Genomic DNA, 14,114 nt, shown 5'->3' with positions numbered 1-14,114 from the left:
GGACTTAGGATGTTTACATGTACATGTCTTCTTACTGTAGGTATGCTTGTTGTGTCATGCAAGGCTTTGTGATGAGTGATTTGAGCTCGCAAAGATGCCTTCATAATTCTTTCTATGCCATGCTCTGTTTTCTGCAAAGTCTGAATCTGTTAACGAAACTTTCTATGTTTACATGGAAGCCACAATATCTTCTGTGCCTTTTTGGCTCATGATCAGTAAGGGACTTTTGATCTATGCATCTAGTAGATTCATTCCATGCCTTTGTTTTCTATGATATGTTCCTTTAGCATGTGGTTTGCTTGCTCTAAACATGGCTTCCTGATGTTATTTTCTGGCATGTCATTATTTTCACTAAGTCTGTGAAGCTGATAACTTTTGCACTTTTTCCATGCTTGTTTGAACCCATTCTATTGTGTTTTAGCCATAGCTCAGTGTTCATGTTTTGTCAAGCATCTTGAGTAGATCACTACCATATGCTTTGTTGTTATGTTGGAGTGCAGTAGCTTAGTTTCTTGTTGCATTCTAGATGGCATCGTGCTGTTAATCGCAGAATTGTGCCATTATTGTTTTGCTTGCCATTTGCAAACCGTGCATCCGATTCCGGTGATCTTTATATCGATTTCGACCGAAATCATCTTATCTTTCCAGTGGCACACTTGGTGTGCCAAATTGATTCCTTGTTCATATTTTTCCTTCCGGAGCACGCATATGCATTGCATATCACATCTCGCATATCATGTCATGTTTTGCATCATGTTGATTGTGCATTGCACCGTGATTGATTGTTGGTCCTTTGCTTGTGTTCTTGCTTTGGGTAGAGCTGGGAGACGAGTACGTGATCGAGAAACCCGTTGAGTACTCTAACGAGGATCAAGCTTTCGTCAACTCTGAGAACTTTGCAGGCAAGATGACTATACCCTCGAAATCACTTCTATCTTTGCTTGCTAGTTGTTCGCTCTATTGCAATGCCGCGATACCTACCACTTGCTTTATCATGCCTCCCATATTTCCATGTCAAGCCTCTAACCCACCTTTCCTAGAAAACCGTTGTTTAGCTATGTTACCGCTTTGCTCGGCCCCTCTTATAGCGTTGCTAGTTGCAGGTGAAGTTGGAGTTTGTTCCTTGTTGGAACACGGATATTTGTTGGGATATCGTTATTATATCTTGTTTACTTTAATGCATCTATATACTTGGTAAAGGGTGGAAGGCTCGTCCTTATGCCTGGTGTTTTGTTCCACTCTTGCCGCACTAGTTTCCGTCATACCGGTGTTATGTTCTTTGATTTTGCGTTCCTTACGTGGTTGGGTGTTATGGGAACCCCTTGACAGTTCGCTTTGAATAAAACTCCTCCAGCAAGGCCCAACCTTGGTTTTACCATTTGCCACCTAAGACTTTTTCCCTTGGGTTCCGCGGACTCAAGGGTCATCTTTTTTTTAAACCCTCGGGCCAGTGCTTCTATAAGTGTTGGTCCAACCTGAGCGATGTTCGGCGCCCCCTGGGCAACCAGGGTCTATGCCAACCCGACGTCTGGCTCATCCGGTGTGCCCTGAGAACGAGATATGTGCAGCTCCTATCGGGATTTGTCGGCACATTCGGGTGGCTTTGCTGGTCTTGTTTTACCATTGTCGAAATGTCTTGTAACCGGGATTCCGAGTCTGATCGGGTCTTCCTGGGAGAAGGAATATCCTTTGTTGACCGTGAGAGCTTGTGATGGGCTAAGTTGGGACACCCCTGCAGGGTTTTGAACTTTCAAAAGCCGTGCCTGCGGTTATGGGCAGATGTGAATTTGTTAATATTCGGTTGTAGAGAACTTGACACCTAACTTAATTAAAATGAATCAACTGCGTGTGTAGCCGTGATGGTCTCTTTTCGGCGGAGTCTGGGAAGAGAACACGGTCTCGTGTTATGTTTGAGCGTAAGTAGCTTCAGGATCACTTCTTGATCATGTTAGCTTCTCGACCGTGCTTTGCTTCTCTCCTCGCTCTCTTTTGCGTAAGTTATCCACCATATATGCTAGTGCTTGCTGCAACTCCACCTCACTACCATTTCCTACCTTTAAGCTTAACTAGTCTTGATCGCAAGGGTGTGAGATTGCTGAGTCCCCATGACTCACAAATACTTCCAAACAGACGCAGGTGTCGATGATGCCAGTGCCGGGGATGCTACCGAACTCAAGTGGGAGTTCGACGAGGATTCGGGCCGTTACTATGTTTCTTTTCCGGATGATTAGTAGAGGAGCCCAGTTGGGGCGATCGGGGATCTAGCATTTGAGGTTGTCTTTCTTTATTTTGGTTCCGTAGTCGGACCTTGATTGTATTCTGGATGATGTATGATATATTTATGTATTGTGTGAAGTGGTGATTGTAAGCCGACTCTTTATCCCTTTCTTATTCAGTACATGGGATGTGTAAAGATTACCCCTCTTGCGACATGCCTACCATGCGGTTATGCCTCTAAGTTGTGCCCCGACACGTGGGAGATATAGCCGCATCGTGGGTGTTACAAGTTGGTAATCAGAGCCTTCCCCGACTTAAGATCCCCCTGTTTGATCGAATCGCTGACGTTGTTGAGTCTAGAAAAAAATGTTTTGAGTCTTATAGGATTATATATATAGGAGAGTAGGTTTCTTTTTACTCCTCGGTCCCTTCGTCTCTCTGGTGAGGCCTCCTGACGTAGAGTTTTGACTCTTCTCTCCTCAAATTTCACGAATTTTTTTAGGATCATGCGGGTATATTGGAATTGTTCCGATGGTTTTGTGACGAGAACATTGTTCTTGGTGCCTCCTAACATTTAGGGGTTGTGGCAGTGTCCCGGGGAGTTGAGCTCCGAGGTGTTGTCGTCACAATTTTATCGTTGCAGTTCTGGAATACCTGAGTTCGCCGACATCAAAAATCTCTTTTATGCAGTTGTTGGTGAGATAACCTTGACGCCATCCAGTACTGGGGCAGGAGTTCGGGAGTATTGCCATAACTCGTATAACGGATGCTTTTCGAAGGTTGAGGTAAATGATTTCCGAAGGTTTCTTGGTTATGTGTTGAGGGATGGATACAGTTGGATGTAGGATTTGCTAGTTTTGGGTGAGATATTATGCTTCCCCTGTATCCCCAACACCTGATTGCATAACCAGAAAGTTTCGGGAGTTTCATAGGTGGGAATTCAAGTAGCTCTAGTATTTCTTCCCACAGATATTTGGTTTGTGATTGGGTAATCCTTACCACGTATTTGTTCATATCCGTACCTTGTTGCTTTATTCATCTACCTTTATCTATGTGGCTTCTCAACTTAATGGAAGTGTGATGATTTACTTTGGAATTCATTCGTTCATTCTTGTTCGAATGTTAAGACTTTATATTGCAATTTCGATCCATTGATTCAGCTTGAATATATGTCTTTCGAGATGCTAACGGATGTCAACCTCTTCAGGATGGCTCCTCCAACGCGTCAGAATCCGAACCCTCCGCCACCACCTCCACCTCTGGAGGCAAATCAAGCTGTCATGGCAGCCACCAACGCCATCACTCGGATTCTTTTGCAACTCTTGCAAGAGCGCAACCAAGGGCAAGGCAACCAAGGAAATCAAGGCCAAGGCAACAATCAAACTCAGTTTGCTACCCTCAATCAGTTCCTCGCAAACCAGCTGAAGTCCTTCAGCAACTGTGTCGAGGCCACAGACGACGACGACTGGCTCATGGATATCTGCAAACATTTCGAGTGTAGCAATGTCAGGCCTGAGGACTTTGTCAAGTTTGCTTCGTTTCAACTCAAGGATCAAGCTGCTGAGTGGTATCAACAATACAGAGATTCCAGAGGAGGTCGTGTGATTACCTGGGATGATTTCCGCCGAGACTTCAAAGCTCACCACATTCCACAAAGTGTTGCTGAGAGTAAGCGCAAGGAGTTCCTCAATCTCAAGCAAGGCAGCATGTCTGTTTACCAATACAATATCCTGTTTCAGAGGCTCGCTCGCTTCGCTAAACAAGATATCCCTGATGAGAAGAACATGATTTATCAATTCAGAGGTGGCCTCAGAGAAGATCTGCAATTAGCTGTCGTGCTTCTCGACCCGACTAAGTATGATGAATTCTACAACATGGCACTAAAGCAAGAGGCTACTCAGCTCAAGTGTGATGCTTCTAAGAAGAGAGTCAGGGATGCAGTTCAATCTTCTTCTTCAACTCAAGTGGCAGCTAAGCAACAGAAGTCCTAGATGCCTCCTCCTCCTCCTCCGTTTCGTCAGCCTTATCAGCAGAAGAGCAAAAGTGGCAGTGGATCTTCCCACCCACACAACCTAGGCTATCAGAAAAAAGCTCAGTCTCATGCTCCAAGGTCAAGTGCTCCTTATCACATCCGCTCTTAGAGGTTACTTGCAACAAGTGTCAGCAGAAAGGGCACTATGCAAACAAATGCTTCAACCAAAGGCGCCTTCCGCCGCCTCCTCCTGTGAGATCCGCCAGCAATGCAGTGGTCAAGCATAATTCCAAGTCTGCTAAGGTCAACATGATGAACGCAGCTCGGGCAGAGCATTCTTCAGAAGTGATCACGGGTAACCTTCCTGTTAATGATATTCCTGCAAAAGTCCTTTTTGATACTGGTGCATCGCATTGTTTCATTTCAAGACCATTTGCATCTAAGCATGAGTTGCTTTTCCAAGATTTGCCTAGGCAGTTATCAGTTGTCTCTCTGGGTTAATTCATGAACACTAGCTCTATGGTCCCAGATGTTTCTATCAAGATGGGTGACTATAAATTTATGTCCTCTCCAATTGTTCTTGGTAACTCGGATATTGATCTAATTCTCGGCATGGACTGGCTTTTTAAGCACAAGGCTCAGCTTGATTGTGCTGCCAGGCAGATTCAATTGACACACTCGTCTGAGGATGTGATCATCTATGCCGCTCGTGATGATACCATTCGACTATTTTCTCTCAATGAGAAGGGCGAGTTGAATGCCATCTCTCAGATTCCAGTCGTTTGTGAATATCAAGACGTCTTTCTAGAATAGCTTCCGGGAATGCCTCCTCACCGGCAAGTTGAATTCGTTATCGATCTTGAGTCTGACACGGAACCTGTTTGCAAACGCCCTTACAAGCTTGGACCAGAAGAGTTGAAGGAGCTGAAGAAACAACTCGATGAACAAGAGCGTATGGGTCTGATCAGACCGAGTTCATCTCCATGGGGTTGTGGTGTTCTTTTTGTCAAGAAGAAGGATAGCACGGACCGACTTTGTGTCGACCACCGTCCATTGAATAAGAAAACAATAAAGAACAAGTACCCACTTCCCAACATCAATGAGCTATTTGAGCAACTCAAAGGTGCCCAAGTTTTCTCCAAGCTTGACCTCCGTATGGGTTATCATCAGATTCACATTCGTGAACAACATATTCCCAAGGCAGCATTCAGAACAAGCTATGGTTCTTATGAATATACTATCATGTCATTTGGCCTTGTCAATGCTCCTGCAACGTTCTCTCGCATGATGAACTTCTGCTACCTCTTGAGCACTGCGTTGGTTTTCCCCGAAGAGGAACGGATGATGCAGCAAACTAGCGTAAGTATTTCCCTTAGTTTTTGAGAACCAAGGTATCAATCCAGTAGGAAGCTACGCGCGAGTCCCTCGCACCTGCACAAAACAAATAAATCCTCGCAACCAACGCAAATAGGGGTTGTCAATCCCTATAGGGCCACTTACGAGAGTGAGATCTGATAGATATGATAAGATAATATTTTTGGTATTTTTATGATAAAAGATGCAAAGTAAAATAAAGGCAAAGTAAATAGCAAAGGAAATAACTAAGTAGTAGGAGATTAATATGATGACGATAGACCCGAGGGCCATAGGTTTCACTAGTGGCTTCTCTAGAGAGCATAAGTATTCTACGGTGGGTGAACAAATTACTGTTGAGAAATTGACAGAATTGAGCATAGTTATGAGAATATCTAGGTATGATCATGTATATAGGCATCACGTCCGAGACAAGTAGACCGACTCCTGCCTGCATCTACTACTATTACTCCACTCATCAACCGCTATCCAGCATGCATCTAGAGTATTAAGTTAAAAATAGAGTAATGCCTTAAGCAAGATGACATGATGTAGAGGGATAGACTCATGCAATATGAAGATCTTGTTATCCTCGATGGCAACAATACAATACGTGCCTTGCTGCCCTTACTGTCACCGGGAAAGGACACCGCAAGATTGAACCCAAAGCTAAGCACTTCTCCCATTGCAAGAAAGATCAATCTAGTAGGCCAAACCAAACTGATAATTTGAAGAGACTTGCAAAGATAACCAATCTTACATAAAAGAATTTAGAGAAGATTCAAATATTATTCATAGATAGACTTGATCATAAACCCACAATTCATCGGTCTCAACAAACACACCACAAAAAGAAGATTACATCGAATAGATCTCCACAAGAGAGGGGGAGAACATTGTATTGAGATCCAAAAAGAGAGAAGAAGTTATCTAGCTACTGACTATGGACCCGTAGGTCTGAGGTAAACTACTCACACTTCATCGGAGAGGCTATGGTGTTGATGTAGAAGCCCTCCATGATCGATGCCCCCTCCGGCGGAGCTCCGAACAGGCCCCAAGATGGGATCTCATGGATACAGAAAGTTACGGCGTGGAATTAGGGTTTTGGCTCCAGTTCTGATCGTTTGGGGGTACGTGGATATATATAGAGGAAGGAGTACGTCGGTGGAGCAACAGGGGGCCCACGAGGGTGGAGGGCGCACCTGGTGGGGGTAGCGCGCCCCCTACCTCGTGGCCTCCTATTTCTTTTCTTGACGTAGGGTCCAAGTCTCCCGGATCATAATCTTCCTAAAAATCACGTTCCCGAAGGTTTCATTCCGTTGGACTCGTTTGATATCCTTTTCTTCAAAACCCTAAAACAGGCAAAAAAAACAGCAATTCTGGGCTGGGCCTCCGGTTAATAGGTTAGTCCCAAAAATAATATAAAAGTGGATAATAAAGCCCAATAATGTCCAAAACAGTAGATAATATAGCATGGAGCAATCAAAAATTATAGATACGTTGGAGACGTATCAAGCATCCCCAAGCTTAATTCCTGCTCGTCCTCGAGTAGGTAAATGATAAAAACAGAATTTTTGATGCGGAGTGCTACTTGGCATAATTTTAATGTAATTCTTCTTAATTGTGGTATGAATATTCAGATCCGAAAGATTCAAGACAAAAGTTCATATTGACATAAAAATAATAATACTTCAAGCATACTAACAAAGCAATTATGTCTTCTCAAAATAACATGGCTAAAGAAAGTTATCCCTACAAAATCATATAGTCTGGCTATGCTCTATCTTCACCACACAAAATATTTAAATCATGCACAACCCCGATGACAAGCCAAGCAATTGTTTCATACTTTTGACATTCTCAAACTTTTTCAATCTTCACGCAATACATGAGCGTGAGCCATGGATATAGCACTATAGGTGGAATAGAATGGTGGTTGTGGAGAAGACAAAAAGGGAGAAGATAGTCTCACATCAACTAGGCGTATCAACGGGCTATGGAGATGCCCATCAATAGATATCAATGTGAGTGAGTAGGGATTGCCATGCAACGGATGCACTAGAGCTATAAGTATATGAAAGCTCAAAAAGAAACTAAGTGGGTGTGCATCCAACTTGCTTGCTCATGAAGACCTAGGGCAATTTGAGGAAGCCCATCATTGGAATATACAAGCCAAGTTCTATAATGAAAATTCCCACTAGTATATGAAAGTGATAACATGAGAGACTCTCTACTATGAAGATCATGGTGCTACTTTGAAGCACAAGTGTGGTAAAAGGATAGTAACATTGTCCCTTCTCTCTTTTTCTCTCATTTTTTTTATTTGGGCCTTTCTTTTTTTTTTTTTCTCTTTTTTATGGCTTCTTTCTCTTTTTTTATTTTTCGTCCGGAGTCTCATCCCGACTTGTGGGGGAATCATAGTCTCCATCATCCTTTCCTCACTAGGACAATGCTCTAATAATGATGATCATCACACTTTTATTTTTCTTACAACTCAACAATTACAACTCGATACTTAGAACAAAATATGACTCTATATGAATGCCTCCGGCTGGTGTAGAGATATGCAATGACTCATGCGGAATGTGAAAAGAATTATGAAAATGGGGCTTTGGCCACAAATACGATGTCAACTACATGAATCAATGCTAAGCAGTATGACAATGAATGGAAGTGTGTCATATAAAACGGCAGAGTGGAAAGTTGCAATGGCAATATATCTCGGAATGGCTATGGAAATGCCATAATAGTAGGTATGGTGGCTGTTTCAAGGAAGGTATATGGTGGGTGGTATGGATACCGGCGAAAGGTGCGCGGTATTAGGAGAGGCTAGCAAAGTGGAAGGGTGAGAGTAGTGTGTATAATCCATGGACTCAAAATTAGTCATAAAGAACTCATATACTTAATGCAAAAATCTACAAGTTATCAAAGCAAATTATTACGCGCATGCTCCAAGGGGGGTAGATTGGTAGGAAAAGACCATCACTCGTCCCCGAGCGCCACTCATAAGGAAGACAATCAAAAAATAAATCATGCTCTGACTTCATCACATAACGGTTCACCATACGTGCATGCTACGGGAATCACAAACTTTAACACAAGTATTTCTCAAATTCACAACTACTCAACTAGCACAACTTTAATATCACCATCTTTATATCTCAAAACAATTATCAAGTATCAAACTTCTCATAGTATTCAACACACTCATAAGAAAGTTTTATTATTAATCTTGTATACCAAGCATATTAAGACTTTAAGCAAATTACCATGATATTTATGACTCTCAAAATAATCTAAGTGAAGCATGAGAGATCAATAGTTTCTATAAAACAAATCCACCACCGTGCTCTAAAATATATAAGTGAAGTACTAGAGCAAAACTATATAACTCAAAAGATATAAAGCGAAGCACATAGAGTATTCTAACAAATTCCAAATCATGTATGGCTCTCTCAAAAGGTGTGTACAGCAAGGATGATTGTGGTAAACTAAAAGCAAAGACTCAAATCATACAAGATGCTCCAAGAAAAACACATATCATGTGGTGAATAAAAATATAGCTCCAAGTAAAGTTACTGATAGAAGTAGACGAAAGAGGGGATGCCTTCCGGGGCATCCCCAAGCTTGGCTTTTAGGTGTCTTATATTATCTTGGGGGTGCCATGGGCATCCCCAAGATTAGGATCTTTCCACTCCTTGTTCCATAATCCATCAAATCTTTACCCAAAACTTGAAAACTTCACAACACAAAACTTAAAGTAGAAAATCTCATGAGCTCCGTTAGCGAAAGAAAATAAAAGAACACTTCAAGGTACTGTAATGAACTCATTATTTATTTATATTGGTGTTATACCTACTGTATTCCAACTTATCTATGGTTTATAAACTTTTACTAGCCATAGATTCATCAAAATAAGCAAACAACACACGAAAAACAGAATCTGTCAAAAACATAGAACAGACTGTAGTAATCTGTAGCTAGCGCAAGATCTGGAACCCCAAAAATTCTAAAATAAATTGCTGGACGTGAGGAATTTATCTATTAATCATCTGCAAAAAGAATTAACTAAATAGAAAAATAATTAACTAAATATCACTTTCCAAATAAAAATGACAGCAGTTCTCGTGAGCGCTAAAGTTTCTGTTTTTACAGCAAGTTCAACAAGACTTTCCCCAAGTCTTCCCAACGGTTCTACTTGGCACAAACACTAATTAAACACAAAAAACACAACCAAAACAGAGGCTAAATAATTTATTTATTACTAAGTAGGATAAAAAAGCAAGGAATAAAAATAAAATTGGGTTTCCTCCCAACAAGTGCTATCGTCTAACGCCCCTAGCTAGGCATAACAAGCAAGAATAGATCTAGGTATTGCCATAATAATAAGATAGATTGTTAAAACTCATTTCGTATTCTCTATGTTCAGCAGCAAGTTTTCTTTGAGGCAAGCAAAAGTAATCAAAAGGGCTAAATTTTTTGGGACAAAAGTCTCCAAGATCAACCTTGGGAGGTATAGGTTCCTCCTTTGGTCCTTCATATTGCACAACCAATTCATCATTATAAGCATTCTTTTGACAGAACTTTGTGAGCCTATTTTCAAGAGAATATCCCAATTCATTATCTCTAATAGTAAAATCATCATTAAGTTCAGAAATTCTATCAACTAAAACATTGGTAGGAACCCTTTTTCTAAGATTTTCATTGAAAGCAACATAGTCTAAAGATTGAAAACGCATTATTTCTTTTGATCAAAGAGAATACTCTCTATGGGAAGACGGCAAGTGTCCACCCTATAATGCGCAAAGATTTCTTTGGCCTCTTTTATTATGAATCGAAACTCATGAGCCAAAAAGATAGTAACGACACGCTTAACAGAAGAATGCTCAATATTAGAAAATTCTAGGAAAATCCTTTGTATAGAAGGATGCATGTGCATGAATTGTCTCTCAAGTTCAACTACAAGCATGGCAATAGCGTCCGCAAGACTACTAGTTCTATGAAGAATAGAACTACCCATAGAAGGTAAAGCACCGGCACAAGTAAAGAAATCTTGAATAACTCCTTTTCCAATAATATTACCACTACCAACACGGAATCTTTTTATATGTGAGATATTGGGTTCTTTCGTAGGAGCATCAAAATTATTATCGACAATAGTATCCCCAATTTCAGACATAGAGGCAGAGGGTAAAGAACTAGCCATAACGACAAGCAAGCAAACTAACACACAAGCAAACAAAAGGCAAGCAGACAAAAGGGGGCAAATAGAGAAAGAGAGGGAGGATAGAGAGAGAGGGCGAATAAAACGGCAAGGGTGAATTGGGGGGAGAGGAAAACGAGAGGCAAATGGCAAATAATGTAATGCGGGAGATAAGGGTATGTGATGGGTACTTGGTATGTTGACTTTTGCGTAGACCTCCCCGGCAACGGCGCCAGAAATCCTTCTTGCTACCTCTTTTAGCACTGCATTAGTTTTCCCCGAAGAGGAAGGGATGATGCAGCAAAGTAGCGTAAGTATTTCCCTCAGTTTTTGAGAACCAAGGTATCAATCCAGTAGGAGGCTATGTGCGAGTCCCTCGTACCTGCACAAAACAAATAAATTCTCGCAACCAATGCAAATAGGGGTTGTCAATCCCTATAGAGCCACTTACGAGAGTGAGATCTGATAGATATGATAAGATAATATTTTTGGTATTTTTATGATAAAGATGCAAAGTAAAATAAAGGCAAGGTAAATAGCAAAGTAAAGAACTAAGTAGTAGGAGATTAATATGATAAAGATAGACCCGGGGGCCATAGGTTTCACTAGTGGCTTCTCTCGAGAGCATAAGTATTCTACGGTGGGTGAACAAATAACTGTTGAGCAATTGACAGAATTGAGCATAGTTATGAGAATATCTAGGTATGATCATGTATATAGGCATCACGTCCGAGACAAGTAGACCGACTCCTGCCTGCATCTACTACTATTACTCCACTCATCAACCGCTATCCAGCATGCATCTAGAGTATTAAGTTAAAAACAGAGTAATGCCTTAAGCAAGATGACATGATGTAGAGGGATAGACTCATGCAATATGAAGAAAACCCTATCTTGTTATCCTCGATGGCAACAATACAATACGTGCCTTGCTGCCCTTACTGTCACCGGGAAAGGACACCGCAAGATTGAACCCAAAGCTAAGCACTTCTCCCATTGCAAGAAAGATCAATCTAGTAGGCCAAACCAAACTGACAATTTGAAGAGACTTGCAAAGATAATCAATCATACATAAAAGAATTCACAGAAGATTCAAATATTATTCATAGATAGACTTGATCATAAACCCACAATTCATCAGTCTCAACAAACACACCGCAAAAACAAGATTACATAGAATAGATCTCCACAAGAGAGGGGGAGAACATTGTATTGAGATCCAAAAAGAGAGAAGAAGCCATCTAGCTACTAACTATGGACCCGTAGGTCTGAAGTAAACTACTCACACTTCATCGGAGAGGCTATGGTGTTGATGTAGAAGCCCTCCGTGATCGATGCCCCCTCCGGTGGAGCTCCGGAATAGGCCCCAAGATGGGATCTCGTGGATACAAAAAGTTACAGCGGTGGAATTAGGGTTTTGGCTCTCGTTCTGATCGTCCGGGGGTACGTGGATATATATATATATATATATATATATATATATGAGGAAGAAGTACGTCGGTGGAGTAACAGGGGGGCCACGAGGGTGGAGGGCGCGCCTGGGGGGGGGGGGGGCAGGCGCGCCCCCTACCTCGTGGCCTCCTGTTAATTGGCTTGACGTAGGGTCCAAGTCTCCTGAGTTGTTTTCGGTGAGAAAATCACGTTCCCGAAGGTTTCATTCCGTTTGGACTCCGTTTGATATTCCTTTTCTTCAAAACCCTAAAACAGGCAAAAAAACAGCAATTCTGGGCTGGGCCTCCGGTTAATAGGTTAGTCCAAAAAAATATAAAAGTGGATAATAAAGCCTAATAATGTCCCAAACAGTAGATAATATAGCGTGGAGCAATCAAAAATTATAGATACGTTGGAGACGTATCAATTAACAGCAATGCCCTTGGCGGGGATGATATGGCCAAGGTAGAGAACCTCATCAAGCCAGAACTCACACTTTGAAAACTTCACATAGAATTGATGCTCTCTGAGTTTGTCGAGTACCAATCTCAAATGCTTGGCATGATCCTCCTTGTTTTTGGAAAAGACCAATATATCATCGAGATACACCAAGACGAAATCATTTGTGTAAGGGTTGAAGATGAAGTTGATACGTCTCCAACGTATCTATAATTTTTGATTGCTCCATGCTATATTATCTACTGTTTTGGACATTATTGGGCTCTATTATCCACTTTAATATTATTTTTGGGACTAACCTATTAACCAGAGGCCCAGCCCAGAATTGCTGTTTTTGCCTGTTTTAGGGTTTTGAAGAAAAGGAATATCAAATGGAGTCCAAATGGAATGAAACCTTCGGGAACGTGATTTTTAGCAAGATTATGATCCGAGAGACTTGGACCCTACGTCAAGAAAAGAAACAGGAGGCCACGAGGTAGGGGGCGCGCCTACCCCCACCAAGCGCGCCCTCCACCCTCGTGGGCCCCCTGTTGCTCCACCGACATACTCCTTCCTCCTATATATATCCACGTACCCCCAAACGATCAGATACGGAGCCAAAACCCTAATTCCACCGCCGTAACTTTCTGTATCCACGAGATCCCATCTTGGGGCCTGTTCTGGAGCTCCGTCGGAGGGGGCATCGATCACGGAGGGCTTCTACATCAACACCATAGCCTCTCCGACGAAGTGTGAGTAGTTTACCTCAGACCTACGGGTCCATAGTTAGTAGCTAGATGGCTTCTTCTCTCTTTTTGGATCTCAATACAATGTTCTCCCCCTCTCTTGTGGAGATCTATTCGATGTAATCTTCTTTTTGCGGTGTGTTTGTTGAGACCTATGAATTGTGGGTTTATGATCAAGTCTATCTATGAATAATATTTGAATCTTCTCTGAATTATTTTATGTATGATTGGTTATATATGCAAGTCTCTTCAAATTATCAGTTTGGTTTGGCCTACTAGATTGATCTTTCTTGCAATGGGAGAGTGCTTAGCTTTGGGTTCAATCTTGCGGTGTCCTTTCCCGGTGACAGTAAGGGTAGCAAGGCACGTATTGTATTGTTTCCATCGAGGATAACAAGATGGGGTTTTCTTCATATTGCATGAGTCTATACCTCTACATCATGTCATCTTGCTTAAGGCATTACTCTGTTTTTAACTTAATACTCTAGATGCATGCTGGATAGCGGTTGATGAGTGGAGTAATAGTAGTAGATGCAGGCAGGAGTCGGTCTACTTGTCTCGGACGTGATGCCTATATACATGATCATACCTAGATATTCTCATAACTATGCTCAATTCTGTAAATTGCTCAACAGTTATTTGTTCACCCACCGTAGAATACTTATGCTCTCGAGAGAAGCCACTAGTGAAACCTATGGCCCCCGGGTCTATCTTTATCATATTAATCTCCTACTACTTAGTTATTTACTTTGCT

The sequence above is a fragment of the Triticum urartu genome, chromosome 4 (assembly GCF_003073215.2).
Source record: "Triticum urartu cultivar G1812 chromosome 4, Tu2.1, whole genome shotgun sequence".
Lineage (NCBI taxonomy): Eukaryota > Viridiplantae > Streptophyta > Magnoliopsida > Poales > Poaceae > Triticum > Triticum urartu.
This window is presented reverse-complemented; position numbering follows the sequence as displayed.